Genomic DNA, 23,178 nt, shown 5'->3' with positions numbered 1-23,178 from the left:
TGCGGATTCCCCAGTGATGGACGGTGCGGGTTCCCCAGTGATGGACGGTGTGGGTTCCCCAGTGATGGACGGAGCGGGTTCCTCAGTGATGGACGGTGCGGGTTCCCCAGTGATGGACGGTGTGAGTTCCCCAGTGGTGGACGGTGAGGGTTCCCCAGTGATGGACGGAGCGGGTTCCCCAGTGATGGACGGTGTGGGTTCCCCAGTGATGGACAGTGTGGGTTCCCCAGTGATGGACGGTGATGTTTCCCCAGTGATGGACCGTGCGGGTTCCCCAGTGATGGACGGTGCGGGTTCCCCAGTGATGGACGGTGTGGGTTCCCCAGTGATGGACGGTGCGGGTTCCCCAGTGATGGACAGTGTGGGTTCCCCAGTGATGGACGGTGCGGGTTCCCCAGTGATGGACAGTGTGGGTTCCCCAGTGGTGGACGGTGCGGCTTCCCCAGTGATGGACAGTGCGGGTTCCCCAGTGGTGGACGGTGCGGGTTCCCCAGTGGTGGACGGTGCGTGTTCACCAGTGATGGACGGTGTTGGTTCCCCAGTGATGGACAGTGCGGGTTCCCCAGTGATGGACGGTGTGGGTTCCCCAGTGGTGGACGGTGCGTGTTCACCAGTGATGGACGGTGTTGGTTCCCCAGTGATGGACAGTGCGGGTTCCCCAGTGATGGATGGTGTGAGTTCCCCAGTGATGGACGGTGTGGGTTCCCCAGTGATGGACGGTGCGGGTTCCCCAGTGATGGACGGTGCGGATTCCCCAGTGATGGACGGTGTGGATTCCCCAGTGATGGACGGTGTGGGTTCCCCAGTGATGGACGGTATGTGTTCCCCAGTGATGGACGGTGTGGGTTCCCCAGTGATGGACGGTGTGGGTTCCCCAGTGATGGACGGTGTGGGTTCCCCAGTGATGGACCGTGTGGGTTCCCCAGTGATGGACGGTGTGGGTTCCCCAGTGATGGACGGTGCGGGTTCCCCAGTGATGGACGGTGCGGGTTCCCCAGTGATGGACGGTGTGGTTCCCCAGTGATGGACGGTGTGGGTTCCCCAGTGATGGACGGTGCGGGTTCCCCAGTGATGGACGGTGTGGGTTCCCCAGTGATGGACGGTGTGGGTTCCCCAGTGATGGACGGTGCGGGTTCCCCAGTGATGGACAGTGTGGGTTCCCCAGTGATGGATGGTGTGGGTTCCCCAGTGATGGACAGTGTGGGTTCCCCAGTGATGGACGGTGTGGGTTCCCCAGTGATGGACGGTGTGGGTTCCCCAGTGATGGACGGTGCGGGTTCCCCAGTGATGGACGGTGCGGGTTCGCCAGTGATGGACAGTGTGGGTTTCCCAGTGATGGATGGTGTCAGTTCCCCAGTAATGGACGGAGCGTGTTCCCCAGTGATGGACAGTGTGGGTTTCCCAGTGATGGATGGTGTCAGTTCCCCAGTGATGGACGGTGTGGGTTCCCCAGTGATGTACGGTGTGAGTTCCCCAGTGATGGACGGTGTGGGTTCCCCAGTGATGGACGGTGCGGGTTCCCCAGTGATGGACGGTGTGGGTTCCCCAGTGATGGACGGTGTGGGTTCCCCAGTGATGGACGGTGTGGATTCCTCAGTGATGGACCATGCGGGTTCCCCAGAGATGGACGGTGTGGGTTCCCCAGTGATGGACGGTGTGGGTTCCCACGTGATGGACGGTGCGGGTTCCCCCGTGATGGACGGTGTGGGTTTCCCAGTGATGGACGGAGCGGGTTCCCCAGTGATGGACGGTGCGGGTTCCCCAGTGATGGACGGTGCGGGTTCCCCCGTGATGGACCGTGCGGGTTCCCCAGTGATGGACGGTGTGGGTTCCCCAGTGATGGACCATGCGGGTTCCCCAGTGATGGACGGTGTGGGTTCCCCAGTGATGGACGGTGTGGATTCCCCAGTGATGGACGGTGTGGGTTCCCCAGTGATGGACGGTGTGGGTTCCCCAGTGATGTACGGTGTGGGTTCCCCAGTGATGGACCGTGCGGGTTCCCCAGAGATGGACAGTGTGGGTTCCCCAGTGATGGACAGTGTAGGTTCCCCAGTGATGTACAGTGTGGGTTCCCCAGTGATGGACAGTGTGGGTTCCCCAGTGATGGACCGTGCAGGTTCCCCAGTGATGGACGGTGCGGGTTCCCCAGTGATGGACGGTGCGGCTTCCCCAGTGAGGGATGGAGCGGGTTCCCCAGTGATGGACGGTGTGAGTTCCCCAGTGATGGACGGTGTGGGTTCCCCAGTGATGGACGGTGCGGGTTCCCCAGTGTTGGACGGTGTGGTTTCCCCAGTGATCGACAGTGTGGGTTCCCCAGTGATGGACGGTGTGGGTACCCCAGTGATCGACAGTGTGGGTTCCCCAGTGATGGACAGTGTGGGTTCCCCAGTGATGGACCGTGCGGGTTCCCCAGTGATGGACGGTGCGGGTTCCCCAGTGATGGACGGTGTGGGTTCCTCAGTGATGGACGGTGCGGGTTCCCCAGTGATGGACGGTGTGGGTTCCCCAGAGATGGACGGTGTGGGTTCCCCAGTGATGGACGGTGCGGATTCCCCAGTGGTGGACGGTGTGGGTTCCCCAGTGATGGATGGAGCGGGTTCCCCAGTGATGGACGGTGCGGATTCCCCAGTGATGGACGGTGCGGGTTCCCCAGTGATGGACTGTGCGGGTTCCCCAGTGATGGACGGTGCGGGTTCCCCAGTGATGGACGGTGCGGGTTCCCCAGTGATGGACGGTGTGGGTTCCCCAGTGATGGACGGTGTGGGTTCCCCAGTGATGGACGGTGCTGGTTCCCCAGTGATGGACGGTGTGGGTTCCCCAGTGATGGACAGTGTGGGTTCCCCAGTGATGGACGGTGCTGGTTCCCCAGTGATGGACGGTGTGGGTTCCCCAGTGATGGACGGTGTGGGTTCCCCAGTGATGGACGGTGCGGGTTCCCCAGTGATGGACGGTGTGGGTTCCCCAGTGATGGACGGTGTGGGTTCCCCAGTGATGGACGGTGTGGGTTCCCCAGTGATGGACGGTGCGGGTTCCTCAGTGATGGACGGTGTGGGTTCCCCAGTGATGGACGGTGCGGGTTCCCCAGTGATGGACGGTGTGGGTTCCCCAGTGATGGACGGTGCGGGTTCCCCAGTGATGGACGGTGTGGGTTCCCCAGTGATGGACGGTGTGGGTTCCCCAGTGATGGACGGTGCGGGTTCCCCAGTGATGGACGGTATGTGTTCCCCAGTGATGGACGGTGCGGGTTCCTCAGTGATGGACGGTGCGGGTTCCCCAGTGATGGACGGTGCGGGTTCCCCAGTGATGGACGGTGTGGGTTCCCCAGTGATGGACGGTGCGGGTTCCCCAGTGATGGACCGTGTGGGTTCCCCAGTGATGGACGGTGTGGATACCCCAGTGATGGACGGTGATGGTTCCCCAGTGATGGACGGTGTGTGTTCCCCAGTGATCGACGGTGTGGGTTCCCCAGTGATGGACGGTGATGATTCCCCAGTGATGGACAGTGTGGGTTCCCAGTGATGGACGGTGTGGGTTCCCCAGTGATGGACGGTGCGGGTTCCCCAGTGATGGACGGTGCGGGTTCCCCAGTGATGGACCGTGTGGGTTCCCCAGTGATGGACGGTGTGGATTCCCCAGTGATGGACGATGATGGTTCCCCAGTGATGGACGGTGTGTGTTCCCCAGTGATCGACGGTGTGGGTTCCCCAGTGATGGACGGTGATGATTCCCCAGTGATGGACAGTGTGGGTTCCCCAGTGATGGACGGTGTGGGTTCCCCAGTGATGGACGGTGTGGATTCCCCAGTGATGGATGGTGTGGGTTCCCCAGTGATGGACAGTGTGGGTTCCCCAGTGATGGACGGTGCGGGTTCCCCAGTGATGGACGGTGTGGGTTCCCCAGTGATGGACGGAGCGGATTCCCAAGTGATGGACGGTGCGGGTTCCCCAGTGATGGACGGTGTGGGTTCCCCAGTGATGGACAGTGCGGGTTGCCCAGTGATGGACGGTGTGGGTTCCCCAGTGATGGACGGTGTGGGTTCCCCAGTGATGGACAGTGCGGGTTCCCCAGTGATGGACGGTGTGGGTTCCCCAGTGATGGACGGTGCGGATTCCTCAGTGATGGACGGTGCGGGTTCCCCAGTGATGGACGGTGTGGAATCCCCAGTGATGGACGGTGCGGGTTCCCCAGTGATGGACGGTGCGGATTCCTCAGTGATGGACGGTGTGGGTTCCCCAGTGATGGACCGTGCGGGTTCCCCAGTGATGGACGGTGTGGGTTCCCCAGTGATGGACGGTGCGGATTCCTCAGTGATGGACGGTGCGGGTTCCCCAGTGATGGACAGTGTGTGTTCCCCAGTGATGGACAGTGTGGGTTCCCCAGTGATGGACCGTGCGGGTTCCCCAGTGATGGACGGAGCGGGTTCCCCAGTGATGGACGGTGCGGGTTCCCCAGTGATGGACGGTGTGGGTTCCCCAGTGATGGACGGTGCGGATTCCTCAGTGATGGACAGTGTGGGTTCCTCAGTGATGGACGGTGTGGATTCCCCAGTGATGGACGGTGTGGGTTCCCCAGTGATGGACGGTGTGGGTTCCCCAGTGATGGACAGTGCGGGTTCCCCAGTGATGGACGGTGTGGGTTCCCCAGTGATGGACGGTGTGGGTTCCCCAGTGAGGGACCGTGCGGGTTCCCCAGTGATGGACGGAGCGGGTTCCCCAGTGATGGACAGTGTGGGTTCCCCAGTGATGGACAGTGTGGGTTCCCCAGTGATGGACAGTGTGGGTTCCCCAGTGATGGACAGTGTGGGTTCCCCAGTGATGGACAGTGCGGGTTCCCCAGTGATGGACAGTGTGGGTTCCCCAGTGATGGACAGTGTGGGTTCCCCAGTGATGGACGGTGTGGGTTCCCCAGTGATGGACGGTGTGGGTTCCCCAGTGATGGACGGTGCGGATTCCCCAGTGATGGACGGTGCGGGTTCCCCAGTGATGGACGGTGTGGGTTCCCCAGTGATGGACGGAGCGGGTTCCTCAGTGATGGACGGTGCGGGTTCCCCAGTGATGGACGGTGTGAGTTCCCCAGTGGTGGACGGTGAGGGTTCCCCAGTGATGGACGGAGCGGGTTCCCCAGTGATGGACGGTGTGGGTTCCCCAGTGATGGACAGTGTGGGTTCCCCAGTGATGGACGGTGATGTTTCCCCAGTGATGGACCGTGCGGGTTCCCCAGTGATGGACGGTGCGGGTTCCCCAGTGATGGACGGTGTGGGTTCCCCAGTGATGGACGGTGCGGGTTCCCCAGTGATGGACAGTGTGGGTTCCCCAGTGATGGACGGTGCGGGTTCCCCAGTGATGGACAGTGTGGGTTCCCCAGTGGTGGACGGTGCGGCTTCCCCAGTGATGGACAGTGCGGGTTCCCCAGTGGTGGACGGTGCGGGTTCCCCAGTGGTGGACGGTGCGTGTTCACCAGTGATGGACGGTGTTGGTTCCCCAGTGATGGACAGTGCGGGTTCCCCAGTGATGGACGGTGTGGGTTCCCCAGTGGTGGACGGTGCGTGTTCACCAGTGATGGACGGTGTTGGTTCCCCAGTGATGGACAGTGCGGGTTCCCCAGTGATGGATGGTGTGAGTTCCCCAGTGATGGACGGTGTGGGTTCCCCAGTGATGGACGGTGCGGGTTCCCCAGTGATGGACGGTGCGGATTCCCCAGTGATGGACGGTGTGGATTCCCCAGTGATGGACGGTGTGGGTTCCCCAGTGATGGACGGTATGTGTTCCCCAGTGATGGACGGTGTGGGTTCCCCAGTGATGGACGGTGTGGGTTCCCCAGTGATGGACGGTGTGGGTTCCCCAGTGATGGACCGTGTGGGTTCCCCAGTGATGGACGGTGTGGGTTCCCCAGTGATGGACGGTGCGGGTTCCCCAGTGATGGACGGTGCGGGTTCCCCAGTGATGGACGGTGTGGTTCCCCAGTGATGGACGGTGTGGGTTCCCCAGTGATGGACGGTGCGGGTTCCCCAGTGATGGACGGTGTGGGTTCCCCAGTGATGGACGGTGTGGGTTCCCCAGTGATGGACGGTGCGGGTTCCCCAGTGATGGACAGTGTGGGTTCCCCAGTGATGGATGGTGTGGGTTCCCCAGTGATGGACAGTGTGGGTTCCCCAGTGATGGACGGTGTGGGTTCCCCAGTGATGGACGGTGTGGGTTCCCCAGTGATGGACGGTGCGGGTTCCCCAGTGATGGACGGTGCGGGTTCGCCAGTGATGGACAGTGTGGGTTTCCCAGTGATGGATGGTGTCAGTTCCCCAGTAATGGACGGAGCGTGTTCCCCAGTGATGGACAGTGTGGGTTTCCCAGTGATGGATGGTGTCAGTTCCCCAGTGATGGACGGTGTGGGTTCCCCAGTGATGTACGGTGTGAGTTCCCCAGTGATGGACGGTGTGGGTTCCCCAGTGATGGACGGTGCGGGTTCCCCAGTGATGGACGGTGTGGGTTCCCCAGTGATGGACGGTGTGGGTTCCCCAGTGATGGACGGTGTGGATTCCTCAGTGATGGACCATGCGGGTTCCCCAGAGATGGACGGTGTGGGTTCCCCAGTGATGGACGGTGTGGGTTCCCACGTGATGGACGGTGCGGGTTCCCCCGTGATGGACGGTGTGGGTTTCCCAGTGATGGACGGAGCGGGTTCCCCAGTGATGGACGGTGCGGGTTCCCCAGTGATGGACGGTGCGGGTTCCCCCGTGATGGACCGTGCGGGTTCCCCAGTGATGGACGGTGTGGGTTCCCCAGTGATGGACCATGCGGGTTCCCCAGTGATGGACGGTGTGGGTTCCCCAGTGATGGACGGTGTGGATTCCCCAGTGATGGACGGTGTGGGTTCCCCAGTGATGGACGGTGTAGGTTCCCCAGTGATGTACAGTGTGGGTTCCCCAGTGATGGACCGTGCGGGTTCCCCAGAGATGGACAGTGTGGGTTCCCCAGTGATGGACAGTGTAGGTTCCCCAGTGATGTACAGTGTGGGTTCCCCAGTGATGGACAGTGTGGGTTCCCCAGTGATGGACCGTGCAGGTTCCCCAGTGATGGACGGTGCGGGTTCCCCAGTGATGGACGGTGCGGCTTCCCCAGTGAGGGATGGAGCGGGTTCCCCAGTGATGGACGGTGTGAGTTCCCCAGTGATGGACGGTGTGGGTTCCCCAGTGATGGACGGTGCGGGTTCCCCAGTGTTGGACGGTGTGGTTTCCCCAGTGATCGACAGTGTGGGTTCCCCAGTGATGGACGGTGTGGGTACCCCAGTGATCGACAGTGTGGGTTCCCCAGTGATGGACAGTGTGGGTTCCCCAGTGATGGACCGTGCGGGTTCCCCAGTGATGGACGGTGTGGATTCCCCAGTGATGGACGGTGCGGGTTCCCCAGTGATGGACGGTGTGGGTTCCCCAGTGACCGACAGTGTGGGTTCCCCAGTGCTGGACGGAGCGGGTTCCCCAGTGATGGACGGTGTGGGTTCCCCAGTGGTGGACGGTGCGTGTTCACCAGTGATGGACGGTGTTGGTTCCCCAGTGATGGACAGTGCGGGTTCCCCAGTGATGGATGGTGTGAGTTCCCCAGTGATGGACGGTGTGGGTTCCCCAGTGATGGACGGTGCGGGTTCCCCAGTGATGGACGGTGCGGATTCCCCAGTGATGGACGGTGTGGATTCCCCAGTGATGGACGGTGTGGGTTCCCCAGTGATGGACGGTATGTGTTCCCCAGTGATGGACGGTGTGGGTTCCCCAGTGATGGACGGTGTGGGTTCCCCAGTGATGGACGGTGTGGGTTCCCCAGTGATGGACCGTGTGGGTTCCCCAGTGATGGACGGTGTGGGTTCCCCAGTGATGGACGGTGCGGGTTCCCCAGTGATGGACGGTGCGGGTTCCCCAGTGATGGACGGTGTGGTTCCCCAGTGATGGACGGTGTGGGTTCCCCAGTGATGGACGGAGCGGGTTCCCCAGTGATGGACGGTGTGGGTTCCCCAGTGATGGATGGAGCGGGTTCCCCAGTGATGGACCGTGCGGGTTCCCCAGTGATGGACAGTGCGGGTTCCCCGGTGATGGACCGTGCGGGTTCCCCAGTGATGGATGGAGCGGGTTCCCCAGTGATGGACCGTGCGGGTTCCCCAGTGATGGACGGTGTGGGTTCCCCAGTGATGGACGGTGTTGGTTCCCCAGTGATGGGCGGTGCGGGTTCCCCAGTGATGTGCCGTGTGGGTTCCCCAGTGATGGACCGTGCGGGTTCCCCAGTGATGGACCGTGCGGGTTCCCCAGTGATGGACCGTGTGGGTTCCCCAGTGATGGATGGAGCGGGTTCCCCAGTGATGGACGGTGCGGGTTCCCCAGTGATGTGCAGTGTGGGTTCCCCAGTGATGGACCGTGCGGGTTCCCCAGTGATGGACGGTGCGGGTTCCCCAGTGATGGACCGTGCGGGTTCCCCAGTCATGGATGGAGCGGGTTCCCTAGTGATCGACGGTGCGGGTTCCCCAGTGATGGACGGTGCGGGTTCCCCAGTGATGGACGGTGCAGGTTCCCCAGTGATGGACAGTGTGGGTTCCCCAGTGATGGACCGTGCGGGTTCCCCAGTGATGGACGGTGCGGCTTCCCCAGTGATGGACCGTGCGGGTTCCCCAGTGATGGACGGTGTGGATTCCCCAGTGATGGACGGTGCGGGTTCCCCAGTGATGGACGGTGCGGGTTTCCCAGTGATGGACCGTGCGGCTTCCCCAGTGATGGACCGTGTGGGTTCCCCAGTGATGGACGGTGCGGGTTCCCCAGTGATAGACAGAGCGGGTTCCTCAGTGATGGACGGTGCAGGTTCCCCAGTGATGGACGGTGCAGGTTCCTCAGTGATGGACGGTGTGTGTTCCCCAGTGATGGACGGTGTGGGTTCCCCAGTGATGGACGGTGTGGGTTCCCCAGTGATGGACGGTGTGGGTTCCCCAGTGATGGACGGTGTGGGTTCCCCAGTGATGGACGGTGTGGGTTCCCCAGTGATGGACGGTGTGGGTTCCCCAGTGATGGACGGTGCAGGTTCCTCAGTGATGGACGGTGTGGGTTCCCCAGTGATGGACGGTGTGGGTTCCCCAGTGATGGACGGTGTGGGTTCCCCAGTGATGGACGGTGCGGGTTCCCCAGTGATGGACGGTGCGGGTTCCCCAGTGATGGACGGTGTGGGTTCCCCAGTGATGGATGGTGTGGGTTCCCCAGTGATGGACGGTGTGGGTTCCCCAGTGATGGACAGTGTGGGTTCCCCAGTGATGGACAGTGTGGGTTCCCCAGTGATGGACAGTGTGGGTTGCCCAGTGATGGACGGTGTGGGTTCCCCAGTGATGGACGGTGTGGGTTCCCCAGTGATGGACGGTGTGGGTTCCCCAGTGATGGACAGTGTGGGTTCCCCAGTGATGGACAGTGTGGGTTCCCCAGTGATGGACAGTGTGGGTTCCCCAGTGATGGACGGTGCGGGTTCCCCAGTGATGGACAGTGTGGGTTCCCCAGTGATCGGCAGTGTGGGTTCCCCAGTGATGGACAGTGTGGGTTCCCCAGTGATGGACCGTGCGGGTTCCCCAGTGATGGACGGTGTGGGTTCCCCAGTGATGGACGGTGTTGGTTCCCCAGTGATGGACGGTGTGGGTTCCCCAGTGATGGACGGTGTTGGTTCCCCAGTGATGGACGGTGCGGGTTCCCCAGTGGTCGACGGTGCGGGACCGGATGTTCCCACAACCAGCCAATAATGGGCACCTCCATCACCGCAAATCACGCGAGGGGGGGGTGAGAAACCTCTGCCCATAGCGTCTTCCAGGTCATCGGTTTTCAACGAATGTAACATGCCGTGAGCACCATGCAAGTGTTCTGCGGCCAGCTGCGGGAAAGGTTCGGAGGCATTGCAGGCAGAGAGGTCGCAGCCCGCTCGCCAGAGACCAAGTAAACAATTCAATCACATGGGGAGGGGGTTAAAGGAGGAGAGGTCGAGGCACCTTAACTGCTCACCAAATCAGATTTCTCCGCACCTTTAGGGGCCAAGCCTTCACCTTGAAGGGCTAGGCCCGCGTCGGAGTGGTTGGCGCGCCGACGGTTGGCGGGAAAGGACTTTGGCGCCACGCCAGCCGGGGCCGAAGGGACCTCGCCGGGCGGCGGGTGCGTCAGCGGCCATTTCCGCATCGGCCATCGCGGAGGCTGTGGTCGAGGCGGATGTATGACCGACTGGTAGAAAGGGCCGAAACCGTACTGGACGCAACAAGAAAGAAATGGGAGGAGGACCTGGGGATTGAAATAGGGTGGGGACGCTGGAGCGAAGCACTGCATAGGATCAACTCAACCTCCACGTGCGCAAGGCTCAGCCTGATGCAACTAAAAGAATCAGACTTGGAACCACAAAATTCTTACAGAGCCGAAAGGGACCATTCGGCCCATCGAGCGTCCACCGATCCTATGAAAGAGCACCCTACCAAGGCCCACTCCCCCTGCCCTATCCCCGTAACCCCATGTCCCCACCTAGCCGGCACATCTTTGGACATTAAGGGGTAATTTAGCATGGCTAATCCGCCTAACTTGCACTTCAGATATCCTCTTGAACGCCTCGATTGAACCTGCTTTTTCAGTGAGAGTGGAACAAAGCAAACAGGCTAGATGCAGCAAAATTGACCATATCCATGTTCCTTTGCCGGGATATTCTACGTCCCCTGGTCGAAGAAGAAGTGGATACGTTTGTTGTGGAAAGAGACCATTTCTCCAATCATTCAATCAGTGATGAAAGATCTGAGTCCCAAGAGAATTGTTCAGAGACAGTATAATGAGAGCTCTCGGGTCTTTGGACCTTCATGGACAGGAGATGCATCTTGCCCCTTTGCCTGAATGTCTCCTCTGCAGAGAGAAGTTGGCAAACACTGCGATGGAACTAAAGCAAGTTAAAACACCGTTTGCAGATAAAACATCCATCTCTTGCGAACAAAGACATTCAGTACTGCAAGTGCCATAAAGAACAAATCATGAAGCAGATCCAATGTCTGATGGGGTGTGTGCGGGTATTGGGGAAAGCTCAAGAGGATCGTTACCTGGTGGTTGAGGTAATAACAAAATGAAAGAAGGTCCATACCATTGCCAAAACCTTAATTATGCCTGCATGTTGGGAGCTGATGTTGCAAGAGAGATCAACAGAGTTCCATTCTCTGATAATTGGTAAACACGGATTGATGACATATTAGCTGATATCGAGGAGATGCCACAAGAAAAGTTAGTGACTGGTGGGAAGTTTGCTTTGCAGTTTGACAGGTCCACCAATATACCGCTGCCAGTTGCTGGCCAAGGTTATGTTGATGGGAACTCCATTCAGGAGATTTTTTTATTTTGTAAGGAGCTACCGAGAGAGCTGTGACCTCGGGAACTCTCTTCCTCAAAAGACAGTGGAAGTAGAGACTTTGAATATTTTTAAGACAGAGTTAGAGAGATTCTTGATCAACAAGGTTGGGGGGGGGTGGTGAAAGGTTATCGAGGGTAGTCAGGAATGTGGGGTTGAGGTTACAATCAGATCAGCCATGATCTTAGTGAATGGGTGAGCAGGCTCGAGGGGCCGAGTGGCCTGCTCCTGCTCCTAATTCGTATGTTCGTATGAAACCCTCTTCGTGCAATATTTGTGAATGTTATTCCTTGACTATTGAACGTATATACATCCAGACGCACTAGACCAAATGCGGGGGAATTTTAACTCCCAAGAATAGACTCTCCCCCCGATGAACCAAATTTCCTCACCACTTGCCAATCCCTCCTCTGCCCCAAATGGCTAACCTAGGTGGGGTGGGGTTAAATATCCAAAATTATTGAACCTGATTCCAACCCACCGTCAACATAGCCACTTCCGGTTTTAACAAAGGTGGGTTTAAGGGGTGTGGGAGGGCAACTGACCTCCTCTTAGAAGCTGAGTCCGTCAACTCAAATATTTTAATGAATCTGTGCAATTAAGCAGGAATTCGATTTTTGACACAAGCAGCTGTGTCCTCTGGGGGTCAGGAAAACTGGGAAGGGCGGCGAGAGGGGCAGGGTCCACTAAGTGCCTTTCCAGCAGTGTGAATGGTCAGGACACCAGGGTCAGAGTCCTGACATTCAAACCCCGAGGGACCGACTCACCTTCTCCGATGTCCTTTCCTCTGCCATTTCCCCCGATGAACCGAGTTCTCACCAATTTGCCAATTCCTCCACTGCCCCAAAGTGGCTAACCTACCCCACCTGCTATGTCTGGCGTACCTCTGCTCTGCTCTCTGGCTGCCCTCCTGTACAATAGTCAGCTGGTCTGGCACTCTGGCTGTGACCACAAAGTCCAGCAGAACCGTTAAATTCAGCCAGACCTCAGGGAAACCCATATTTCTAGGGTGTCCCAGACACAAGGGGCTGGATTATCCGATTTCCAGGCTATGACCGGAGGATCCATGGCATTTTACGTGGGAAAAGTCGCGCCACCCCAGCACCAATCCTCCAACGGTGAGGGGCTAGAAGATGCGCCACAAAAACCCCCGGCCTTCACGATATAAACGCCTGGAGAATTGCCGGGTCCGTGGCCACGCATGTGCACAGCGACGAGCTGCAGCGGTTACACCGTACAACATGGTGGCGGCCATGCGCCGACCTGGCCTGCCCGATAGTGCCCCCCGGACATCCCATTGACACCCCCGGGTCGCCCCGGGTCGCCCCCCCCCCCCCCCCAAAACCAGGTCCCAGCCCTCGCCGAAGCTCCCACGGCCAGCAGCACGGCTCCTGCCTGACTGCTGGCGGCGCTGGACACGGCCCGCAGCCCCCATGCCGGCTTCCCAACCGCTGAGACCGCACGTCCCCCGCGTGGTCGGGAACTCGGCCCATCAGGGGCGCAGCATCGGGGGAGGGCCTTCAGGTGACCTCCTGAGGCCGTCCCAATGGTGTGCGGTGCGCTCCTCAATAGGGAGAGGAGCATCCGAAAACAGGCGTCGCCCATCGTAAAAAGGGATTCTCCACCTGATCACCAATTACGATATCAGCGTCGGGCAATGGAGAATCCCGCCCAAGATCTTTCCCCAGTGCTCTCTCCTTGTAGTTAATATCAGGCCTAACTGTCACCTTAACCCGGCTGATAGTTCACTCAGCTCTGAGCGGGACAGCTGTGGGAATAATGCTGAACCATATGTCATAATATGCACTCATGCACATAATGAGATACAGACAGGCAGTGACAGACACCCAGTACAGCCAATCAACACACAGGATAGAACACAACCAATCACCAGGCAGAACACTAGAAGGTGGTTTTCCACTATAAAATACACGAGGCATCAGCACTCTGCCTCTTTCCACTCGTGACAACTGTAGCGACAGTCAGGGTGTATATATCAGTTAGCACCTTCTACACGTGGCTCAGAGTTAGTCTGGTCTAGTTAGTTATAGTAAGCACGCTTAGATTAGTAGAGTGTCAAACCCACAGCGAACTGTGTGCACTGCATAACAAGTTCAATAAAGCGTATTGAGTGAATATCAAAGTTTGGAGTCTACTTTCAAGTACAACTGCATCCAGTTGCAGTCCGTGTTCCCCCGGGGTGATTAACACGAACCATAGACGCACGGGATTCCTGTAGAAGCATCCGACAGAACAGGCAGGCATCCTGTGAGGCATGGCCACACCAATACCCCATACCCCACATCACTGGCTCCACTTTCCACTCTCCATGTCCCGCGCCTCACACCTCACGCCTGATATTTCACACCCCACGTCCCACACTCCGTGTTCCAGGTCCCACACTCACCCCGTGTTGCTGTGATAAGGTCCATTCGGCTGACTGTTTGTAAAAAAAACAAAGGTAGTTTTGCACTGCTTCACTGGAACATCCTAAGAATGTAAAAGGCACTTTATAAATCCAACTTCTTTCTTGCGAATAGTGCATACATAAAAATACATGGTTGACTAAAATTGAAATTCACACATAAAGCATCCTGATGATAACTTATTGGTAATCAATGCTTAGAAGGCCATTTCCCATTATTTGCCATAGACATGTCACAGTATAAACCAGTTGAACTGTTTAACAGCAATTGATTTACTTTGCACAGCAGGCTATCATCCCCTATGTAACAAAACGTTGGACAAAATAAGCTAAAGGCTAGTGCTTCATTCTAAATGTTTTATGGATTGGTAATTAAGGTACAATAAAGCTGTGATAGCTGAGCAGGAGCAACACGAAGCATTTACAACAAGCATGCTATAAAAAGACACACTTTCCACTGCTCATGACATGGAGGTTGGTATTGAAAGTGATGGAAAACAGAGAAGTAATTGATAGCAGGGTCCGGGAGCAACTTCACTGCTTTTATCCAATTTGGCACCCTGTGGGAATGGTAACAGTTATTGCAATGTTGGGCACGATTGAACGAAGAAGAGAGTCCCGTTGTGGGCGGGTTTAGCAGAGTGTTGCCTGGCGCTATGACCCCACTATCGAACGGGTCTGTTATTTTATCGGGCCTTGGGGAAGGAGATCCCTCCGCCCGTCAGTGCAGGAAGAGCACCAATGCGTCGCTGGATCCCCCTACAGAACTTACCTCAATACCCCGCACCCCACCTCATAAGGGAGGGCCACCCCCAGGCCCGATCCCCGATGCGGGTAAAATGCCACCTTGGCGTGTTGACACTGCCACCCTGGAATATCAGAATGCTTGTAAAAGCTTGAAAGATAGCGTGCACACACAAGGTCAAAAGTGTGATAAAATTTGAGAAAGAATAGCGGGCATAGGAAAAGATCGTTAAGAAAGTTGCAGTTTTTAAAATAGACAGGAAATAGCTATCAATTATTTTAAGGACGCGTCACGGTTTTTTGAAACATTTGAGGAAAAGGGGAACAAGTAATTTTGGAGACATTGCAAACTCGCACAATGAGAATCTTGGGCAAGGTGTTAAACGGCTTAAAACTAGCACGCATGGCAGAGGAAGTTTATAAAAATGCGAATGGCTGAAATAGACAGAGAGACACAGCTTAACACTTATTTAGACTTTGAGCAGAATGCACCACACGTTTTTGAAATGTATGGCAGTCTTGGGCATGGTGCGAAATCGCGGTTTTAAATGTAACACATCTATTTTGTTAAACATGAGACAATGCTTTGTCATTGACATGCGCTGGAGAGATTAATTAAAATGTATAAAATCTCGGAACGCCAGTTGCAAAAGTCAGAGAGAGAGAGAAGCGAGAGAGAGGGGAAGAGACAGGCCGAGCCATTCGGTTCAAATTTATTCTTAGATTCGATTCGAATCAGCTCATCGATCCATGGGAATCGGAAGACGCTGGAAGAATAAGAACAACCACAAGCTATCAAGACAGAAGAAAAATCGTTAAGTAAAGCTCCTGAAGTCTGATCAACTAAAAGAGACTTTTAAATACGAAGCAATTTGTTAAGGTTTTGTAAAAGCAAATAAAAATAAGTGTGATTTTAAATTTAAACCTGAAATAGTGGTTTACCCATAAGACTCACCTATACATCCTCAACAGATCCAGACCCTAAAGGACATTGAGTGGTAAGTGAGTTAGAATTCTTCCTTGTAAATTTGGGATCCCATTATAACTTGAAATATAGTTTGAAATAGATTAGTTCCCATCTGGTATCAGCAAGGGAGTCTGAGGGATAGAAGACCTTTGAGTGGCCAACTAGTTAAGAAGTTATAGGATTTAATAATTCAGAAAGGATTAATATCATTAGTCTTAAGTTGACCATAAAAACACAGGACAGATGGAAGAGGCCTCCTGTACTGGAATGTCACTGCAGGCACCGGTCACCAGCACCTCCCCCCCTACCCCCCCCCCAACCCCCCCACCCCAATTTCCCCAGCCAAGTACCCGATGAGCCCACAGTAGTAGCAGGATGGAGTGGCGGGAACCACTCCGGCGTCGGGCCGCCCCAAAGGTGCAGATTTCGCCACACTTTTAGGGGCCAAGCCCTCACCTTGAGGGGCTAGGCCCGCGCCGGTCGGGGGGAAAGGCCTTCGGCGCCATGCCAGCCGGGGCCGAAGGGACTGCGCCGGCCGGCAGAAGTCTGCGCATGCGCGGGAGCGTCAGTGGCTGCTGACGTCATCCCCGCGCATGCACAGGGGGGTGTCATGGCCGATGCGGAAGGAAAAGAGTGCCCCCACGGCACAGGCCCGCCCACGGATCGGAGGGCCCCGATCGCGGGCCAGTCCACCGTGGGGGCACCCCCCCGGGGCCAGATCGCCCCGCGCCCCCCCCCCCCCCCCCCAGGACCCCGGAGACTGTCCGCGCCGCCAGTCGCGCCGGTAAGGTAGCCGGTTTGATTCATGCCGGCGAGGCTGGCATGACAACAGTGGGACTTCGGCCCATCGCGGGCCGGAGAATCGTGGGGGGGGGGGGCGCCAACCGGCGCGGCACGATTCCCGCCCCAGCCAAATGTTCGGTGCCGAAGAATTCGGCGGGGACGGGATTCACGCCGGCCCCCCCGGCGATTCTCCGACCTGGCATGGTTCGGAGAATCCCGCCCCCTATCAGCAAAAACCAGAGGTTCATCCCAACCAAAATGGGCACCACATATAAGAGTTCCAGGGTCCCAGGTTTGATTCCCTGCTGGGTCACTGTCTGTGCGGAGTCAGCACGTTCTCCCCGTGTGTGCGTGGGTTTCCTCCGGGTGCTCCGGTTTCCTCCCACAGTCCAAAGATGTGCAGGTTAGGTGGACTGGCCATGATAAATTGCCCTTAGTGTCCAAAAATGATAGATGGGGTTACTGGGTTACGGGGAGGGTGGAGGTCTGGGCTTGGTTAGGGTGCTCTTTCCAAGGGCCGGTGCAGACTCGACAGGAGGAATGGCCTCCTTCCGCACTGTAAATTCTATGATTCTAAGGGAGGAAGGGTGTTGAGTGTCAGAGACCTGTACGTAGATGGCAGAGTAACAACCCTGGGGAACTAACGGAGAAACTACAGCTCCTGAAAGGGAACAAACTCCGATATCTTGAAATAAGGGACTTCCTCCGCAAGGAGGCCCCATCGTTCCACCAGTTACCCAGACACACCTTACTGGGCAGACTGTTAGCACAGGATGAAGGGGGGGGTGGGGGGGATAAGTGCGTGGACATATATGGATGACTGCTAGAAGAGGTAAGGGCCCCAGCGGATGAAAGCAGAGTGAGATGGGCGGGAGAATTGGACATAGCGATGGGGGGAGGATCCTGGAGCAAGGTACTACCCAGGGTGAACTTCACCTCCTCGTGCATGACGCTGAGCCTGACACAGCTAAAGGGAGTGCACAGGCCACACCTGACCAGGACACGTATGAGTGCGTTTTTCCCAGAGATGGAAGACAGATGCGAGTGGTGTCACGGGGGTCCGGCCAAACGCTCCCACAAGTTCTGGTCCTGCCCAAGGCTGACCAGATTCTGGACCACCTTCTTCGAGACCATGTCCGAGTTCATTCGGGCCATGCCCATGAGTTGCAGTCTTTGGGGTATCAAAACAGCCGGAATCTTCTAGGGAGGGGCATCGCTCACCCTGGCTTCCCCTCCCTGATAGCCCGCCGATGAATCCTGCTCAGGTGGCGATCAGCAGTGCCACCCAAGGCCTCAGACTGGCTGGCCAGCATGGCGGAATTCCTGAAGCTCGAGAAAATGAAACTTGCCGTCAGGGGGTCGGATGAAGGGTTCCACTTCAGGTGGAAGCAGTTCACCGACATCTTCAATGACCTGTTCGTGACCAGCAGCTGGGGGTGAGTGGAAGGGGGGTGATGGGGGAAACCAGAGGCGAGATTCTCCGTTCCCCGACGCTGATTTTGTAATCGACGATCAGGCGGAGATTCCCTTTAGACGCGGAAAGCGGGGGCGGCGCCTGTTTGACGGAGGTTTTGTATGTTCAGCCCCCCCCCCAATGTGGCGTCATCATGGCGCGCCCCGCACGCCATTGGGACAGCCTTAGCACATCACCTGAAGACCCTCCCCGACCGTGCAGTTGAGGTGTGGTCTCAGCGGTCGGGAACCCGGCGAGGGGGCTGTGGCAGCGCCGCCACAGTCGGGCGGGAGCCGTGTTGTTGGCCGGGGGAGTGAGCTTCCATGAGGGCTGGGGGGACTGGTGGGGGGTTTCCAGCGTGTGGCCAGGAGTTGGCCATGGGGGGGCACTATCTAGCAGGACGGGTCCATGCATGGCCGGCGCTATGTTTTACGGCACCATCGGTCATCGCCATGCGTATGCACGGCCACAGACCCGGCCATTCTCCGGCCGTTTATATCGCGGGAAGCGGGGATTTTATGCGGCGCGGCTGCCAGCCCCTCACCGGTCGCAGGATCATTGAGGGGGGCCACCGATTAGTTTCACGTAAAACACCACGGATCCTCTGCACTTAGGCTCAAAATCAGAGAATCCACCCCCCCCCCCGCCCCCCCCGTGAATGGGGGGGGCAAGTTGCTGTGGTGAGGATAAAGGGAGGGGGGGAATAGCCAGAAGAGAGGGAGGGGTAGCACCTACACCACTATGAAGGAAAGCAAAAGAGTTTGCACTGCACTCGGGACGTGGGTCTTACAGACAGTATTACTGGGACAGTGCCCTGCAAATTGTTGTATTTTTTTTCTGTATTTTTCACTAATACAGTACCTTGCAAATATCTGTTTCGTCATGTCACTGATGTGTATTTTGATTATATTTCATTTTGTTTGTTGTAAACAAAACTCTTCAATAAATACTTTTTGACAAATGATTACTGATGCCTGGTGGTGCTCTGATTGGCTGGGTTGCTGGTTGTTTCAATGACAGTCAAGGCCTCAGAGCTGAATACAATCATTTGCTCTCTGGTCATTGGTAAGTACGTGGGAGATAAATGCAGCTGCTGCAATCAGTGAAGAGCGGGCGATCAGGATGAGCAAGTGAAGACTGGCAGAAGTCTCAACCAATTAACTTGTAACAATAATCTAATAATCTTTCATTTGTGTCACAAGTAGGCTTACATTAACACTGCAACGAAGTTACTGTGAAAATCCCCAAGTCTCCACATTCTGGCGCCTGTTCGGGTTCACGGAGGGAGAATTCAGAATGTTCAATTCACCTCATAAGCGCGTCTTTCAGGGCTTGTGGAGGAAACTGGAGCACCCAAAGGAAACCCACGCAGACACGGGAGGGCGCACAGACAGTGACCCAAGCCGGGAATCAAACCCGGGTCCCTGGCGCTGTGAAGCGACAGTGCTAACCACTGTGCTCCCGTGCCACCCAAAGGGTGTCTGTTGTGGAGAAAGTCTGTTGAAATTATCTGTTGAGCTGCTCACAAAAAAATACTTTTCGCTGTACCTTGGCACATGTGACAATAAACAAAATCCAAATCCAAGTAGGTTTGGACTGCATGATAGTGGGCAGCACGGTAGCATTGTGGATAGCACAATTGCTTCACAGCTCCAGGGTCCCAGGTTCGATTCCGGCTTGGGTCACTGTCTGTGTGGAGTCTGCACATCCTCCCCGTGTGTGCGTGGGTTTCTTCCGGGTGCTCCGGTTTCCTCCCACAGTCCAAAGATGTGCAGGTTAGGTTGACTGGCCATGATAAATTGCCCTTAGTGTCCAAAATTGCTCTTAGTGTTGGGTTGGGTTATGGGGATAGGGTGGAGGTGTTGACCTTGGGTAGGGTGCTCTTTCCAAGAGCCGGTGCAGACTCGATGGGCCGAATGGCCTCCTTCTGCACTGTAAATTCTATGATAATCTATGATAGTTGAATTAGTGCCAGAGATTACTTTCCATTGATATATATCTTACTGTGAGGATTTCTGATTGTGCTACTGCGCCATTTTATAAGAGTATAAAGTCGCCATAGTCCCAGATGATCATAAGCTGATGAATATAGGGGAGAGCTGACTGGTGGTAATTTAACCAGAGGATCACCGCACCTCAGGCAAGGGGGCAAGTTTGAGAAGAGGGGGCCTCCCTGAATAACACAAAGAGTTGAGAGGGCATGAAAAGATAGATCTGTCTATGCTGAAAAATGTGTGTGTGTGAGGATATCAAGGCTTTGAAGAAGGTGCAGAGGAGGTTTACTAGGATGACTTTGGTATTGTTTCCATTGGAGTAGATCAAAGGGAGCTTTAATGGAAGTGTTCAAAATTATGAGGGGTTCTGACAGAGTAAATAAGGAGAAACTGTTTCCATTGGCAGGAGGGTCGGATTCTTGTAGTTTGGGCATCATTGTCAGGTTATTTTCTTGAACCCACTACTTGCCTCGGGCAGTGTGACTGACATTGGGCAAGATGCGGGTTGGGCTGCTTGAGATAGATGTGAAGCAGCATGAACATTGGTAACTGGAGACCAGGACGATTTCCATCTTTACATTTTAATTTTAATATGGGTCAAAAAAAAAGAAGGTTTCAGATGGAAGAATTTCAACATTAGCAGGGGAAAAAAAGCAAAAAGAAACCACATTTCCCCGGCAGGGATTTCACGGTGTAATGTTATTTCCAACGCATAAAGGACTTCCTGGCAATCAGCTAGAACTTTACAACTTTTTTCTGCTGAATCAACCTGCAGTGATGTCGACTCAATTGTTCATGGAATGTAGGTTTCCACCTCACTGCAAAGGCAGAATAGAAATTTGCATGAATTTAAAATGGATACAAATTCCAAATCAGAACCCAATGCCATTTGTAGGGCACTTGCACAGAAACATTGGAATGGGAGTAGGCCATCCAGCCCTTTGCTCCTATTCTACCGTTCAGTTACATCATGGCTTATCAATGCCTTTGATCATTTTCTTTCCGATAGCCTTACTTTACAGGTTTTCCCAAGCATAGCCCTGACACAGTGGACCCCACGTTGGATCAAGAGATTAAGTACATAACTGAGGTGCCTCCAAAGGTCCATCAAAAGTCCCCCCCCCCCCCCCGATCCCCACAATGCAAATCCTGCCCACCTCCCGCTGACAAGTCGCGGCATCCTCCCCCACCACAGGAATATCGGGTCACTCCTGCCACAACACGCATGCATGGGTGTGGCCCGACACCTCCCCCACCAACCCCCCATCAAGCCTCCCATCAGAGACCCCCAACAGAGTCCCCCGACAGAGACCGCCATCAATCACCCCTGCCTGAATCTGAAGTCTAGGCAGTAGAGTGAAAAATAACTGAATTTTCACCTACCCTTCCCTAACATCTGTTGCCCAGACAAAACAGCAGTTGGCACAAATGTCAGAGGCGTACTCAAAAGCCAAGTACACTTCAAATCTCTTGACAGCCTTTGAAATGCAAATGTTCCATTCAATTTCACACAGCAATACATTGCACTAGCCAGTGATTGACAGTTTTATTACTCCAGAGACAGGTGCTTGGTGGTTTGTTGATCTATCTTTCCCTTCACGCTCGAGTGCATCTCAAGTACCCTGCTTTGATGCTAACCACAATATTTATAAACACTGGTGGTGTGATTGACAGATCCTCATCACATCAAAATCAGCAAAGTGGTTTCTGCTGCGAAAAAGAGGGGGAAAAAGCACTTAGCTGCTTTTGATGTGGTGAGGAACTGTCAATGCTTTCGATGTGGTGAGGAACTGTTAATCATAGCAAGAGTGCTTATAAACATTGTGGTTAGCATCAAAGCAGGACACCAGATGTGCATTCAAAAATGGAAGGATAGATCAACAGTCCACCAACCACCAAAATGGCTGCCCGATACTGGGATTCCGACAGAATCCGATGAGCTCTCCTCCATGCATAAATTAGCATGCTACATGAGAGGGATTTGTACCTGGGCACTGCTGCTAGTGCCTGCAGAGACTAATAGTCTCAGCTGGCGGGAGGACTTGGTTTCCAGAACAGAGAATTCAGCCCAGTATCTCTATCTATGCCCCTAATCAAATCTGTTAATCATTGTAAATGCCGTGATTAGGTCACCTCTCATGAACTAAATTCACCAAACAAGTCACTTCTATGCAATCTCATAAATTAAACCTTTAAATTATTCTGGTGAAGATGGGCGGATCTATCTTTCTGGAGGCATGCAGAGTGTCCAAAGTTGAATGCAATTCTCCAGATGGAGCCTGACCGAGAGAGATTCTCTCCAAGTGAAGCAAACTGCCTCACTCATGAATACCAGTTCCCTTGTGATAAAGGCCAAAGTTCCATTTGCCCCTTGGATTATGTTTTGAACCAGCGCGTTAGCTTTCAGTAAGTTTGGTAGCCGGGCTGTTTACCTCTCATTGTTACACATCATTGCAAACTGGCTTCTGTTTCACGTCAATGCAAAATGTGCAGTGTGGCCAAACTGATACCAATTATTGATTTCACTCTGATTTCTCATGAGATAGTCTCACAACACTTTGGCATCAGGGGAGTTATAATCAAGGGCATCTTATGCTGCAAAGTTTAAAAGACAAGAGGCGGGATTCTCCATTCCTGAGACTAAGCGTTGACGCCGGGGCAGGAGTTGTGGAGTCCCACGATTGCAAAACTGGCGGCTCACCTGGACCAATTCAGTGACTGTTGAGGGGCTAGCATCAGCGTCACTTGGAAAACAATCGATTCCAATGGAAAACGGTGCCGGATTCGTCGGGTCCATGATTGACACTCGGGAGGCTGACGAGCTGCAGCCGCACATACACATTACAATCTCCACACACCACCCCAGCCAACAAGGTGGCGGTGTTTCTGCTGGAGTGCACCCATCCTGCTGAAGGTACGGCTGGGACCGGAGGCCACCTACGGGCTGCCTGTGGGGTACCCATACGACCTGTGGCCCTCCATTCACAGTGGTCTGTTAACGGTGTATGCAGCTGCATGGCTGCCTTGGTGGCTGCAGCAATGGTGCTCCGTGCCCGTCCATCCTGACCTCACATTCCACCTCCTGGCCACACCCAACTACTCCCATTTCACCCTGGCCAAAGTCCCCCGGCCAGCGGCACAGGTTCAGCAAACTATTCTGGTGTTGGACACTTTCCGTACCCCTCTCTCTCCTTCAGCAGTCACGGCGCCTGTTTTACGATTTTTGAAAGCACAAGTGAACCCCACCATCAGGAATTCACCCCAGTGGAGGCGGAGAATCGCGGAGGCACCAGAGAATACCGGGTTGGGCTCGCTAATGATATGCCAATGGTGTTTACGGTATGTGCATTCTGGAGCACATTGACAGCGTGTTCGAGGCACCGGAGAATTGCGATTTGGTGTCAACCTGGCCCCCGCCAAGAGATCGGCATCAAAGCCGA

The 23,178-nt window shown here is 55.5% G+C and overlaps 1 protein-coding gene across 1 annotated transcript in view; it reads right to left on the bottom strand.

Annotated features, from left to right (window-relative positions):
• Positions 1 to 23,178, bottom strand: part of LOC140421285 (melatonin receptor type 1B-like) — a 204,244-nt gene that overhangs the window by 119,743 nt on the left and 61,323 nt on the right. The gene's annotated exons all lie outside the window — the stretch shown is intronic.

This window comes from Scyliorhinus torazame, chromosome 5 (assembly GCF_047496885.1).
Source record: "Scyliorhinus torazame isolate Kashiwa2021f chromosome 5, sScyTor2.1, whole genome shotgun sequence".
NCBI lineage: Eukaryota > Metazoa > Chordata > Chondrichthyes > Carcharhiniformes > Scyliorhinidae > Scyliorhinus > Scyliorhinus torazame.
This window is presented reverse-complemented; position numbering and strand designations above follow the sequence as displayed.